The sequence below is a fragment of the Scomber scombrus genome, chromosome 1, assembly GCF_963691925.1.
Source record: "Scomber scombrus chromosome 1, fScoSco1.1, whole genome shotgun sequence".
In the NCBI taxonomy this organism is placed as follows: Eukaryota; Metazoa; Chordata; class Actinopteri; order Scombriformes; family Scombridae; genus Scomber; species Scomber scombrus.
The window spans coordinates 9,979,114-9,995,046 of NC_084970.1; positions in this window are offsets into that span (position 1 = coordinate 9,979,114).

Here is a 15,933-nt window from a genome sequence, read left to right on the forward strand (position 1 = left end):
GTGAGGTTAATTACAGAGAATTGTTAAGCTTGCTGCTGTGCGCTGGGCGGGTGGGAGGGATTTGACGCCTCCAATGCTGATTTCTGTGTGACACGACTCCGCTGGCTCCACGGGTGTTCAGCAGCAGATTTACACACAACACCTACAAGCGCCAATCATCCGTTGAAACAGCTCGAAATTAAACCCCGCAACACAGCCACATGAAAATACTACAGCTTGTTATTACACTCGACATTGAAATTACCACACACAACATGCGATTCACCACATGAAATACACAAAAATTTAGTCTAACTGCCTTTAAATAAACAGCCAAATTTAGGTACATTTTGCATACAGGATGAAATCCTTCATTTCTGCCGAGAGGTTATTTTAAGCCTGAGACAAGCCAAAAGATGGAGGTGGAAAACAAGCAGGAAAAGAGTGACTCAAAGACGCAGTCTGCTGTGTTTGAGTAAGGATGAGATTATATTGGATTAAAGGGGATTTTTGCAATGCAAATGAATGTACCTCAAATCAATAAGGCCTGTTCTACTCAATATACAAACTAATTAAGAGGTAATACAATCAAACCAGAATAAAATAGATTGTGCAGCTTCCTCAGAAAGAAATCCAATCAAACCTTTTTATGTGAAAAGATAAAATCTAAAGCGATCTTTCTTTGTACAAATAATGACCTCGGCTTTGTGTCCATTTAATAAGGAAAACTTGTCTTAAGAGGTTACGCTCAATGTGCATATTCTAATCAATATGAATTACATAGGGTTTTATCTATGTTATCTGCTCCAGACTGCTAAGCTAATTAATGTTTTATCGAGTGTTTTAACTCAATTATTTCGCAAAGTCAAAGAAGTTCAACACAATTTTCTATGAACAGCCGGAACATTCTCAGTGGAGAGCAAGTAGCTGAGTTCTGCAGCCTTTATGAGACACAGCTACAACAAGACACGTATTTAAGTTAGAAATATTCACTTTAAATGTTTGAATTAAAATGGTACTTCAAGGAAAATAACAGAAAGCAATTCACAACGCCTTTCTAACACAATGTTACACTTTGCGGTGTATCTGCCGGGTATCATTACTAAAGTTTGGACGAGTCCCCCCCCCCCTCTTGCGCTTCATTCCAGCTGATTGCTCATTTTCTAATGCTAATGGTGCTAGGCTGGGGCTAGGGTTTCTCCCCTGTCAGCTGGCCACTGGGGCTGTGGGACGGATCTAATGGGCTCTGACAGGAGGGAACTGATCTCATTGAAAGGGGATTTGATATGTGGCATGAATGTGGTGACCCTCAATGGACATATTAATGACCGTTATCATTCACAGACTTTGTGCCATTCATAAAGCCCCTTTCTGTTGGATGCACCAGTGCTGCGCCAAATGCCATGACTTATGGATGAGCTGGCCATATATTGTTTTCCCTGCCTTTTAGGTAACACGTCAAAGTGACTCAGAGCTCGGCTCCTGTGGCAGAGGCGGTGGCTGGTCGAACGGTTTGAGCAGCACAACGCAGTAAATAATAACATGGTGGGTGTTGTTTACAATTCAATTACGACCACATGCTGGTGGAGAAAAAGACAAAGGCCTACAGTCACAGGAGACATTAGTATGAGTCACAGAGTCAATATTTAGCCTCCCCCCAATGCTATTTATGACTGAGGTGTCTCTTCATGCATTCAAAGTATTGTTTTTCCTCATTTTTCAGTATTACCTCCTCTCCCCAAGGTAAAAAAACAACACCACATAAAAACAAATGAACAAACAGAAAACAAAAAAGATCAGCAGAGTTTTTTATTGAATAATGGCAAGGCAATTACTGATAAATCAGATCAAATTCTTACCTTGCGAGGAAACTGTAATCATGAGAATTCATCTTGTCAAGCTTCAAGTTATGCACTTCGGGCTGAACCACTGGTGGTTTGGACCAATCAGTATCGTATGAGGAACAACTGGCAGCTACGGGCGTGGTTTAGGTGTGACAACAGTGAGAAGCAATTGTTTATTCGAAAGCAACAATGGCGACTCCTAAAGAGGTTAGCGCAGATGCTGCTATAGCATGTGTTATATCAGAACTGCAGAGTGTTTATATAACTGCACTGACTCGCTTTCTAGCTTTCAAAGTTTTTCAGACTGCAGCATGTTGTTGTGTTTCCTCCTCGACAGTCTCCTTCTACGTCAAATTGTCTATTGATTTGATTGGTTGAAGTTAGCAGTGATAGACGTGATGGACAAATGGTTCATCCAATCACCTGCCAAGTATTTTTTGAAAGTGCTTCCCCTTTTCCAAACAGATTCCAAGGACGACTTCTCAGATGGTTCGGGGTAACAAACCATCTGGCGCATCAGGTTAATAAAACTCAGCAGCACATGCTAAACAATTACTGATTGGTAGAAATAATCAGGAAATGAAAAGTAAGTTAATGATAAAACACAGTTTTGAATGAGATTCATTATTGTATAAATAATAATCAACATGAAATATATCTTAAAGAATGCTTGTATATTCGCATCACTATCCAACAAGGTTCATAAGCTCATGAAAAACATGACTGGGCTAAAGGAAGGAGAAAAAAAAGGTTACAATCAACATGTGGACGCTTTTGAATAAACAAGTCTTAAAAAGGCAGAGCATTGCTTGTGCACAAAATGGAGCAGCCACAATTAAATGTCTCGGGCAGGATGTTCATCAGAGTGTGGTTTTCCAAAAAATCCCAAACAAATCTAGCCCGTCTATAAATGGGAGAACCAGCCTTAGAAAGTCATATTCAGCCATATGCATGCATCCGGTGAGAAGTGAAGAGGACTGATTCTTCATTACACAAGGGCAACCACTGCAAACATATGTGGCCCAGTGGCTGCAACTTGAGCTATTTTTCCTGGTACCTGGCTAGGATATCTGTCAGAAACCCATGCAACCGTCAAAAGAACAACAAGCACATGATGCAACATTCAAAGGTTCACGCATCCTGTATTAATCAACAATCAGAGAAAATATATTCATCATCTGTCATAATCTATCTCTTTTTTTAGCAAAAGGAAACAAGCAAAAGAAAAGAAAAGGAAACAAGCAAAATTAAAGTATGCCTTGAAATCAAAGAGATGTGTGTGTGTGTGTGTGTGTGTGTGTGTGTATGTATGTGTGTGTTCAGAAAAAAGTAAATTCTACCGTACAAATGGTTACTATTACAAATTTATCATTAACCCAAGAATTCAGGGTTACTATGATTAATTATGAGCATATTCCAAGTGTTTTCCATTCCCCCATTTTCCCTGCATGTGCTATTGGCAGTGCTGAGGTGCAGATATGAGTGAAGCAGCAACAGCAGCAGCTTGGGAGGTGCTGGGAAGTGTTTCTTGACAGCTGCACAGGAAGTTACATCCTTCTACACATCGAGGTGTCACAAGCAGCATTTTAACATTTCCAATTTTAATCTCAGATTCCTGCTATGTGTCAATTTCGGAATAAAGTTCAATCCTGCAACACTGGTGCCTCCTAATAACAATCTGTTTAATGCCACAAGATGCCACAAAGATGTCTGCTCCAATTCTGGCAAAACTCTGATTCTTTGTTCTGCTCATTTTTCTCCAAATTTGCATTCTGTTTGAAGCATGTTTCAAAGTGAGATGCAATGTTTAAATAATACTATTACCAGATTTAAAGCATATGCTTCTTTATAAATGTACAATTTTTACAATTTTATCATGTGTTTTCTATCAGTGATTAATTACATATGCTTAATATAGTAATAGTATTTTTGGAGTGGTGGAAAGTAAGTACATCTGTCAAGTATTAGTAGTGTGAGACAGTTTTAAGGCAACTGCACATGAGTATTCCTATGTAATGCTACTGTGCATTATACAAAATAAAATATTGTACTGTTTGTAATAAAAACAAGGGAAAAAATGATCACATTATAAAAACTGATTCACTGTTTTAGATTAATCCGCCCGACAGCGTAGTCAAGCTGCAACTCCACCAGCTCCAACATTCACATATTATTTGCATATGTTAATTTATCAATAACATGCTAATAATCAAATAATATTATATACTACCTGTAAAACATTTGGACATATCTTTCACACCATTCACTTAAATGAATGAATGCCTTTATTGTCATTGCCTGTGCACATACAACGAAATGTGTTGTCTTTCATAAAAGAAAACTGTTTCTATTTATGCTGCTGAAACACACACACACACACACACACACACACACACACACACACACACACACACACACACACACACACACACACACACACACACACACACACACACACACACACACATAATAGAATAACTGTTAAATTAAGGTAAAATATGATCATAAAGTACTTTAAAGAAAAACATAGACTAAAGTGTAAATGCAGTTATTTCACATCAGTATCCTTTTCTTTAAAGCACACTGAGACAGTGTATCCAAACTTTTGAACGTTACTGTATAATAATAACATAATTCTAATAATCTGTAAGGGTCTATGCTGTATAATGAGTACAACTTGTACTACTTCTGTATTATCAGCAATACTAGTACAATTTTGAATCAGGGACTTTTACTTGTAGCAGAGTAATGGTGATATTTAAATGTTTACTTTTCCCGTCACCCTTTTTCAATAATGGGTTTTTTTGAGAGTCAAAAAAGAGAACACAACTATTCAAATGTCCACTGAGCAGTAATAACTAAATTTACCAAGGGAAACGTTCAAGAAAAAAGATTTTAAAAATAGGCCAACCAAAGTGCATCTGACGCACAGGTGTATTGTATTTCTCACTGAGCGTTTAATGAACAACAAACACTGACTAAACATCCTAAAACAGATGTAACAAAAGAGCAAAGCAAGCACCAACAACATCAGCAAAGGGCTGTTCTTTACTGTGAGGCTGAGGCAGCAGGACATTTTTGCCTGGCTTCCTCCACAGCCTGGAAAATCCTCCCCACATTACTACCATTGTGAAAGCTACTTTGCCTTCACAGTCCAAAGATCAAAACAGCAGCCATGTTTCCAAGGAACAAATGTCTTACCAGCTGGGTTGGTGTGAACACAGATATAATGCTGACAGGAAGCCGAGGCAGTCACTTGTAGAGCCAATTATGGGCAGAGCCGTGGGGGCAGGTTTACAAACACCGCTTTTCTTGTGTTGCACTACTCTGAGGTATATGATTAACTTCCTCACCAAAAGTACCCAGGCAGCCCAGACTCTGCCTCCATTGTAGGTGGCAAAGCTGGTGAGTCGTGGCACAGCCCTGCCGACACCAGACTACCAAGCAAAACAAAAAGCAGGCTGTGACCGAAAGGGTACATTTTGTTGTTTTTATTACTGACTGCACTTCCACATTCTTTAGCTCTTAATGGTTCTTCTTTAGGACATGTTTAACCGTTTGGTTAAGTTTAACAGTGTCGTTATCACTTGGAGAATGCAGGTTGCAGGCCTCTCCTGAAGCCACAGAGGTTTGGCGTTGTTCATCAGAGTCAGGAGGAATTCAAATTGACCCATCCGAAGAAAATACCTTTGCTTTCGGAGGACTAATTACAGGCCTTTCCCATGAATGGAGGTTGAAGGAGCAACTTAATTAAGCAGTCTCTAGATTACCCTGCATTATTCTGCTGCTGCATTCCCCCAACCAAAATCATTTTCTGGAGGATCACAAGACTTTTTTCTTAACAGTTAAAAAAAAAAGTAATTCCCTAGTGTTCAATCTTGTTTAAATCAAAATAAGGAGCGTCCACAGTGAGTGCCTCCTCCCATGTGGCATTGTCATGGTGGCAGAGCAGGGTTACCAGCAAACAACAGTCTTTTAACTATCCATGGTCTAGCAGCCCTCCTTCACTGTTGAATTTAAAAAGTTCCTTTCACCACATCTGCCCTATTTGTGCGGCCTTTTCTTCACCTGACTTGCTCAAGAGATTTGCTTTATCTTAAAGGTCATTTCATTCAACTGGGCAACAAACAGAAGTGAATATAACTGTCCCCAATCTTTCCCTCGCAGAATTCATGCTTGACTTGCTTCAAATAAAGAAGGTCCCTGCAAGCTAGAAGAAGGAGCTCACATTCTGGGCAGCTCTATAGAAAAGACTCCCTGTATCATACAGTCCCCCTTTACAACTCAAAATTTCCATTTAATGACACCCTACATATTAACCCTGGTCAGCATCCAATTACACAGAATAAGTGAATTATCTGTGCCAGCATGCAATTTGAAAATGTTTTTCATGCGATGCGGGGACAAGAGGGAGCGGGGGGCCCTTTTTTCATCAATCCAGTGTTCATTAAAGTGCGAGCTTGTGAATTATTTCGAATCCATTAACTCTAAATACAGGTGATTCCCAGCCCCCTTTTACACAGGACCACCGAGATTCCCTGTCATTGAGGGTTATAGGGGTGTAGAATGACACCAACACAACTGATTTGATGAGCTTCCCTCCCCAGGCCAGCACTCAACCAAACAAACTGACTGGGCAACCAACAGCGCTCCATTCATATTTAATTACAGCCTACTAACATTGCTTGCGGATAACATTACACCCGGCAAAAATGGAAGAAAGAACCACTATGAAATTTAAAAAAAATATAGAGTGAAAGTTATTTGTTTCTTTGGTTAAGATACAATTTTGGATTTTCATTCAGGACACACAAAGAGAATCTTTGATAATTATATCCAAATCAGATAAATAGAGAGTCAGTGAGGGCAGCACCCATCTCTCATTCAATAGCATGTAAATAACACCAGGTGGTGAATATTAAGTATCGAACGTGGGACACAGCAGTCAGTGTCACATGACCCACCTCTGTGGGTGTAAAGTCACTGCTTGCCTCCCAGGCGACAAGCTTGTGTGTGTGGGTGTGTATGTGAAATGAGTGTGGAGGCAGGTGGGGGGGTTGAGTTAGCAGAGATGACCAGATGAGAGGTGGCTAAGTCCAGCCAAGCCATGTCAAGTTACTGAATGCTGCTCTGAGAGAGTGCAAACCAGCTCCCCTGACTAGATATAGATATAGTAGATATACGCCAGGAACCATCTCTGTGCTTTGAGCGCACACCTACATGCTTGTAGTATCTATTTGGCATCAGAAAATAAATAAGAAGAAATCCAGTCAAAAAAACAAACATCAAAACAGTAAAAAAAAACTAAACAAACAGATGGTGGCTTAGTGATAAATATTCACTTTTCTGGGTTCATGTTGTAGTCAAACTTGTGACATGTAACACCATATTGAGATATTTCCAGTGCAGCAAAAGAGCAAACCTACAGTCAATCTGTGCAGTCAATCTAAAACATCAACAGTAAATATCAGGTTGGGTATCGATATCATCAGAGCAATCTGTCATTTGCGCTGCTGTTTTGTTGTCACACAGATTGAGTCCATCATAGGGAGAAACAGAAACAAATACCCTGCAGGAAGACTGTCAAATCCCATTCACACTTTCTCTAATGGTGACAGGTTTTCTCCTATGTTTTGATCAATTCCAGATCTGTTTATTTCCCACAGAAGAACAAAAAAAATACCATACATTCTGGAAAATGTAGGAGATTAAGTGAAGATGAGGCAGGTTGAAGGAAACTGGGTACAAAAAACAAGCACACAAAATATTTACTGGAATGAATCATAGATAGATAGATGAAAACAGTTTAAGAGTATCTGAAGGTTGGCATTGACACATCTTGCTGTTTTGCTACCACAAGGTAGCAGGCTGTCCATTGGTTGCCTTGCCAATGATCCATAGAGTGATCTGTGAGAGGAGATAAGAGTGTGCCCTCTTTCTTTCCTCTGTTGCATTAAATTATCAATACTCTTTGTAACAGACTGGCAGCCAAGGTAGATGAAAGACTTTCTCATATATACAGTTGACTGATAACTATTACCAGTCTTATCCATCTGTGTAAGATAGACTGTCGATAAGAGTCAATATCTTTGCCACAGAAATGAGACACTACATATGTGTACACACACTACTCTGCCTTGTGTTCCCTAGTCTGACAGGTTCATTTTCAGCTGAGAGCTATGACAGGGACAAGAAACAAATACTATGGAAAAGGCACATATACACACACTTCACAAATAACACACACACTCATAGTGCGTCATTGTCTCTTGGTGCGCTGGCGCCTGTCACTCAGCGGGGTCCTGGAATATGCACTGGGCCATCGACAGGCGTCTGTGTCAATGCCTGACAAACCTCAAGGCACCAGGCTGTAATTGGAACGACTGGCCTAATCCTCAGATCAAGACAGACTCATTGACAACCTAAGCGGGCAGCAATCCCAGCAGCACCTTATTAGTGGAGCTGGCCTCTTTGCTTGTAGCACTGATGTCATCGCTGCCAGTCAAAAGATGCTGCCACGGCCAGCTGAAGCATTTCATAAAATAAACAATAAAGGAGGGTTGTGTATGATAAACATGTTACATGGGCTAATGTGATACTGTATGTTCATAGGCTGCACACCACATTATGAGTTTACTACATGGCGGGCCTCAGTCCACTGAGATCACAGTGTAGACGGTCTGTGTGTCCAATGAATTAATGAATTCAATAATTATTTAAAAATGTAATCTGCACATGCAAAAACCAAAAGGTGCTTTTAGAGGTACTCATGGGTTAATATTTATGACAAAGGTGTTGTTATCATCAGCAAAAACATCAGAACTGGTCAACTTAGTTTAGCATAAAGACCAGAGACGAGGACATTTAACCATGCTCTGCCCAAAGGTTTGTTTGTTTAGGTCCTCTAAAGCTCACAAATTAAGAAGAAAAGACATTCATGTTCACTGTGTGCAGAGCGGTAAAATCATAAATTGGCTTACTATCATATCTTTTTTCTAGATGTGTTTTTAATGGTGGTGATCTATTTGGTTTTCAAATGAAGTTGGTTCTCAGTGCTGCAGGTGTTTTAACAGCAGTTATAGCTGTTTCAGTTAGATAATTAATTAGTTGAGCAGTACTGAGATTTGACACCTTAACTAAATGTTGTTTTAGCCAGTGATTTAGAATGCTGCTGTCTCACTAACTAAGGAAGTGCTCACTTTACTTGATTACCCACTCCAAGAATCACATGACTCAAGAGAGTAGGGGAGGTACATTTTAAACTTTTGGGGGTTTCACGACAGAATATGCAGTATTTGAACCTTTGAGATTTTATTGATTTTACAGTCCTTAATCAAAAACACCCTAAAGAAAGCTATAAAAGATTTACCCACAAAGACAGGCCTCCTGTCTGCAGACAGTGCAGTTCATGTAAGGAATCACTCAGACTAATACTGCTGGCATCGTTTGGAACAGACAACTAGCAAATCGGCTCTTGCACCCATTCAGTTTCAGTAGAAATAGCCACTGTGCTGCCTTGAAATTGCCCTGTGTCCCTTTCCCTCACCTCCTAGATGGTTAATCTGCTCACTGATGGAGGGGAGCATCTAGCAGAGGTCAGCTCTGACACCTTCTTGGCATGGCCACAGAGTCTGGCTCCCAATCCCATTCTCAAAAGCCAAGATGCCTAAAACCCCTGCACAGTGTGTTCATTTGTGGCCCCCTCTGACTTCCTGAGATCTTCTGTCAATGAGCCTATGAGAGATTTTGACATGAATGGAGACATACAGTATGTACACTCAAGATATAACACGTCTGACACGACTGACTATCATGCAGATACGATTTCACAATTGTATGAATAGAGCCCTAACAGACCAGCAGGAAAAACAAGTAAAAAACAAGTGGAATGTACATGTACAGATTATTTACTCTCATACAACTATTATGTTTCAAATCATAATAAGCTGCTGAGGCTGAAATAGTCATATGATATTGCAATTAGTTACTGCAACCCGTTTCAAAGAACCCAAAACGTACTTTTTGCTCAACATGCTAAGTAGTGCTTGGCAAAGCTTTGAGAGCCATCAACTTCATGCAGAGCGTGACATGAGTGTTTCTGCGTCTATGTATGTTTGTGTGTGAGTGTGTGTGTGTGTGAGTGTGTGTGTGTGTGTGTGTGTGTTTCTAGTTCCTGGCTTTTGTAAAGGCACCGGGAAGCTCGAGCCATCCACCCAGGCATGCCTGTGCAGTGTAACCAAGGCTGACTGGCTGACCTCAGACCGTGTGGGCCCTTTAGCAGAAGATGAAGGAGCTTTTTCATTGACACAGGAACAGGAGGTATCGCCTTCCCTTTGCAGCAGCACTCATTCATGCTAGACACAATGCGTTATTATTGGTTTTGAATTGAAATGTTAATTTTGGGAACTGGGCAACTGGACCTGAGAGTTTGCTCTGCTCATTTCTCATTTTTCACTTGGCTGAGGTGGTCCGCTTCGATGGGGAGAGTTAACCCTCGACTCTCCTTGTATTACAACACCTTGATTCAGCTAGGTAAAGACTGGGGGGCTCAAGCTCTAGGCCACAGCCATGCTAAAGCTTTTAACATCATCTGAGCTTAGGATGGATGTTGGGCAATGCTCCATCATACAGGAGTGGAAAGGTTAGTGGCAAGAGGTGAAACCTGCAAGACAAAGGTCCATACCTACTGAGGAGTAACTATTGATCCTGTGGCCACAGAGAAAAAAACAGCTCTTTCAGGGCCAATGGTGTGAGGTAGGCAGGTCAGCACTCTGCTGTACAGTGCCACAGAAATGAGTGCATCAGCAGGCCCGGCAGATCTATATGACGGGAATTAAACAGCATAATCAAATTGTTTGCGCAACCATTTAGCATCTCATTCCCTCGCTGCCCTGGGCCAAACTGACCACTGGAGACTGGCCATCTACAGCAGTAACAAAGTAGGGCAATAACTAACAGCGATTAAAGGAATATTGATGGCCTGTGACACAAAGCATCCTGAAAAATGCTATTTGGTCAAATAGCTGCAATAATTAAGTATATGAGGGTCAGTCAATTTTATCTGCTGCTTTTATTTGGATCGATTATTTAGTAAACTGGCCAAGCCTCAGAGAGCATTATTGCTGAGTGGGGTGTTGATTTCATATGGCAGATGCTTCAGCCAAGTCATACTGTCGATGCTCACAGTGAAGGAGAAACACAGTGGCAGGAGAAATGTTGCAAATATATAGCATAGAAGAAACCTCTGTATGGACGGAGGGAAAAACACTACATATAACCACTGTTGCAGTAAAACATTTTTTGATGAGCTGGCATGTTACACTGTCGCTTTCTGTATATATTGACCTTGTTCTGTGATATTTTGGCCTTTAAAATCACTTCATTCTGTCCTCTAATTTCAAAACATCATGTCCTTGATAGTTGATACCTTTCTTACTTTTTTAAGATAAGGAAAAAAATAGGCCTGGTGTAAAATATTTTCACCACAGACTGATAAACATTAGCTGAAAGAAGAAATAATGAGTTTTGGCTGCGCAAAACCTCGCCGCATTTAATGTGATGCAGAGGTTAAAAATAAACTAGGCCATTTAGAGGCTTCTCTCTGAGTTGATTGATTAAACATTAACCTGCTGGATCTGGGATATTTCTTATTAATCACAGGTGGCACAGACTTAACTGAGCATGAGGACGGCATGTATGCAAAGACACACACACACACACACACACACACACACACACACACACACACACACACACACACACACACACACACACACCTGTGCTCACACACACACGCACACACACACACACACACACACACACACACACACACACACACACACACACACACACACACACACACACACACACAGGTTTACTTATGTCAGTTTTGGGGTATTTACATAGACTACTAATTTCCTGGAAACTTACCCTAACCCTAACCTTAACCACTGACCCAAAAATCAGTGTTCTATAAACTGGGGATACAGCTCTTGTCCTCAGTTGCACAAGCTATTGCCAATTAACTGGTCTTAAGTCTGGTTTGTGTCCCTGAAAGTGACATAAGTCACACTTAAATGGGCACACAAAGGTTTACTTAAGTCACTTTTGGGGTATTATTCATCCTCTGGACACTAGCCCTAACCGTAACCACTATTTGCATAAACCTAACACCCCCCCCCCCCCCCCACACACACACACACACGCTTGCACGTGCATAAAATCACACAATCATAACAGATGCCATTTAGTGGAAACCTTAATCCAATGGCTGATGCAGTTTTAGCACCGGTGGACCCAGTGGGAGTCAAACATCTAACTCTGGTGGTGCAATTGAGTTACACACACAAGTAACCATGCGGACACACACACATGCGCACACATCTCCATATCAAACAGCGCATTGTGGGAATTGCCATGACCTAATGCATGTCTTATCTTACATTTGATTACACATTTCACAGAGGAAACCATTTTCCTCTTGCTCACAACACGATGTCCAATGAGAAAACTAACCTTGACTAAAGGAGTGAGCAGTTTTTAAAGGAGTGGGTGGCAGATCTGTGATCCTGCACTGTACAGCAGCCCAAATCCAATAAAAGACAGTAGAACAGACCAAAATCTCTTTCAGACCTTCCTCATTTTCCCACAGTCACTGACCGGGTGGAAGAACCTATCACACACTGAATATTCAGCCACTGTAGCAGGCCATTGCTTTGATCTAGCATTGATGTGGGTGGCCAGTATCCACAACTACAACAGTCTTCAATTTGAGTCTGACAGAACACTAAACCTGCCTCAGAAATAGCTACGTTTTTCTTGCCGTAACCTGGGGTGACTTTTTTGTGCCTGAGGAGGCTTTTATGAGAAAATTGACAAAGTAAATATCCTTTCAGCGGTTTCCCTGATGAATAATGTACGCAGAGGCTGATGGACTGCTTTCAAAATAAAAAAATCAACAGCTTCAGGGTTGTCCCTGCACATCAGCTGTCATCTTGTGATGTGGGTGGCGGTGCTAGCACGGGGGCTTACGGCGGCACACAGGTGCCCTTTTCACTCCCAGGCCGAAAATGACAAATTCAATAAACTCAAGACATCTCTCCAGAGCACCTATGGAATCAAACACACCTGACAAGGGGCTGAAGGGCTTCTTCCTAGTCACCCTGACATCCCATCTTGACGGTCAATATCAATATCTCCATCCACAGCAGTGGAATATCTTTCCATCTCACTAGCATGCTTGGACACTGTGAGAAAGAATAAAGAATATGTGTCAGAGGTTGTGGGACTCAAAGTTAGATTGAGATGAGGAAATTTAATCTGTGAGATGACATTAACAGAGAGTGTCCCCAGATCTGTGTGTGTTTAAGCCCCAGAGCAGACATGCCTGGCTAGGGTTACCAACTGTAATTCTGATGGTGAAAGGGCCACAATCAGCCTACTTAATCTTGAGGCAGTTCTTTAAAACCAAAGAAAGACGATCTGTCTCCATTCTACTGTAAAAAACAAGGAAACATGTGATTCATCTTAAAATGGAAATGCACATTAAATTAAATTTGCCTTTAGAGGCAATGAGGACAACCCGTGACTGCAGGTTTTTTCTCTGATAACAAAAAAGGTGGTTGTACTCTGTCAAAAGAGCCAGTCTCATAAACCTACCCTGACCTGAAAGAACAAACCCTAGACATCACATTTTAAAGAATTAGCATCACAATGGGGTAAATGTCCCCCTTGTAGTAAAAGCCCAGTAAAAGGGCCCTGCAATTTCAGTGGTGATGATAAACTGGGAGTCGCAGATAGCAGGAGCACTGTGTGTGAGACAAACCCTCACTGTATGTTCATTAGCATCCGTGAAGGTTTCCATCTTACGATGAGGGAAACGAAGCACTGTGGCCGTTCTGCAAGCATGAGTGCCTTATTAAAGAATGAGCCAGGGAGCCTCAAGTTTGGTGTGTCTGGTCCACGAGGAGCTCACATTAGGGCTCCCACCTGTTTGTCTGGGTACTCCTTTGACACAATAGGTCATGAAATGTAATATGGGCCTGTGCCTCTTTTTCTCACCACACAAAAGGCAAGAAGCGGATGAAGCGCAAGATAAATGACCTTGACATTTGGATAGTCTCCAGATTGCTGTGCCATAAAAATAAACCATGCAAAGACTATCTCCAAACCCTCATAAGACCAAAGCACAACTTAAATGGAGAACAAACAGGAGCAGAGTAAAGAAAAAAAAAAGTGTTAGGTTTGGGCGGATGGATATTTCCTAGAAGACTTTGATTGCTCGTCTGTGATAACTGTGAGAGTGTACAGGCCCAAAAAATCCTGGTCCATGTTTGTACTTACAATCTGGAGGTCTTGTCTTCCAACCAGCTGTGTACACGCTGCAGACAGGCTCCATTTTCCACAGGAAACACGATGAGAACCACAGGAAGATAAAACCAGCATGAAACAGCAGAAGGAAAATGACAACACAAGTTAGTGAGAGGCCTATACAAATAAAAACTAATCACTTTTCTTGACAACATAATACCATCGACATATTAGGGAAATTAGTTGCAGCACATTTGCTATTTAACAAATAAAAATGAATTATTGGTGAAAAGTACAGGATGAATTCATAATTTAGAATAAAAAAATCTACATATTTAACCCCAAATCCAGGAACTGGAGATAACTTCTTGAATTTTTCAACTCTAAAAACAATTAATTTCCCCAACATCATCAGCGAACCAGGCTCTTCTGTTAACTTTGATGGTGAAGGCAAATCTTGAAGCCCTTTGTTGTGGAGTCAACCTTTCCCTAGATGAAGCATGAATGGTGAATATCTTCTTAACCAGGCATGGAAATGGGACGCACTTCAACATTGCAGGCCCAGCTTAAAGTAGAATTTAGACTTTAAAGCTGTGTAACAGCTTATGAGCAGGATGCTCTTGGAGGACGTAGGCCTCTGAGCAAAGTCCATCACCTGAGTATGATTGACGGCGTGGGCAGGTGTGGCAGTGCATCCAGGGAAAGTGAACCACGGCTGGCTAAATGAGGCTCACCATTGTTCTGCGTGGTTCTTTGATCTCCCAGCGGTAGGCCAGAACCTCAGTGGGGAGTCTAGGCCGGGCCCCAGGCTACGGTTTGTATCGACTCAGGAGGGCTGACAGCACAAGGCAGAGGATGTGGAAGGGGGGGGGCTCCAGCTTCTCAAGATCCCCTCTGTGCAGCTCCATCTTAACCTGACCCTGCAAACTGGACTGTGGAGAAAAGGAACAAATTTGAATAACCCCCTGGCACAAGTGCTGAAGAGTCAGTTTACTTGTTTGTTTCCTATTTTCTTTCTTGTAATTTTCTTTCTTGTATTTATTTTTTTCCTGACAGATTAGAATAAACACACACACACACACACACACACACACACACACACACACACACACACACACACACACACACACACACACACACACACACACACACACACACACATTACATGACGCATCTAAACTTCTTTTCAACTGGTTCATTTATTTTAGAGTTACTTTTTCAACACATAACTCCCCCGGTTGATGGTAACATGCAATAGGATACATTAAAAAAACTTAAAAATGTGATTTCCTTTAAGAGTTAGTTCAAATCAGTCACTCATATTTTCCAAAAATTTAATTAAAGGAAAAAATTGTATAATTTCTTTTGACTCAACTAGTATAAACATTATTGTACAAAAGAATTTCCGACACAAGTTAACTTACACAGGAAACAAATGATCTTATTTTTGTGGCGTGGCAGCTGTGCATACAGCCCTTACTTAAGGCCAACCCTTTAATGAAGCTTCAAGTGTACAGTAAGTGGACAGGAGTGGTTTACAGCTAAAGAGACTAATGTTTCTCTGCTGATGGTTACCATCCTCTCCAGACACTGCAGCAAAAGGCCATCAGGCCATTTGGCTGAGACGAGAGAAAAATAAGGAACACTAAAACAGAAACATGTTAGAAAAAATGACAAGAATAAATCAAAATATCAAGATGTGTGTGTTTTTATACAGTTGTGAATATGCAGCATCCCTTGGAGTGTATTTATCTTATAAAGTGTATAAAATCTCTGTACCCTGAGTATAGCTGCAGAGCAG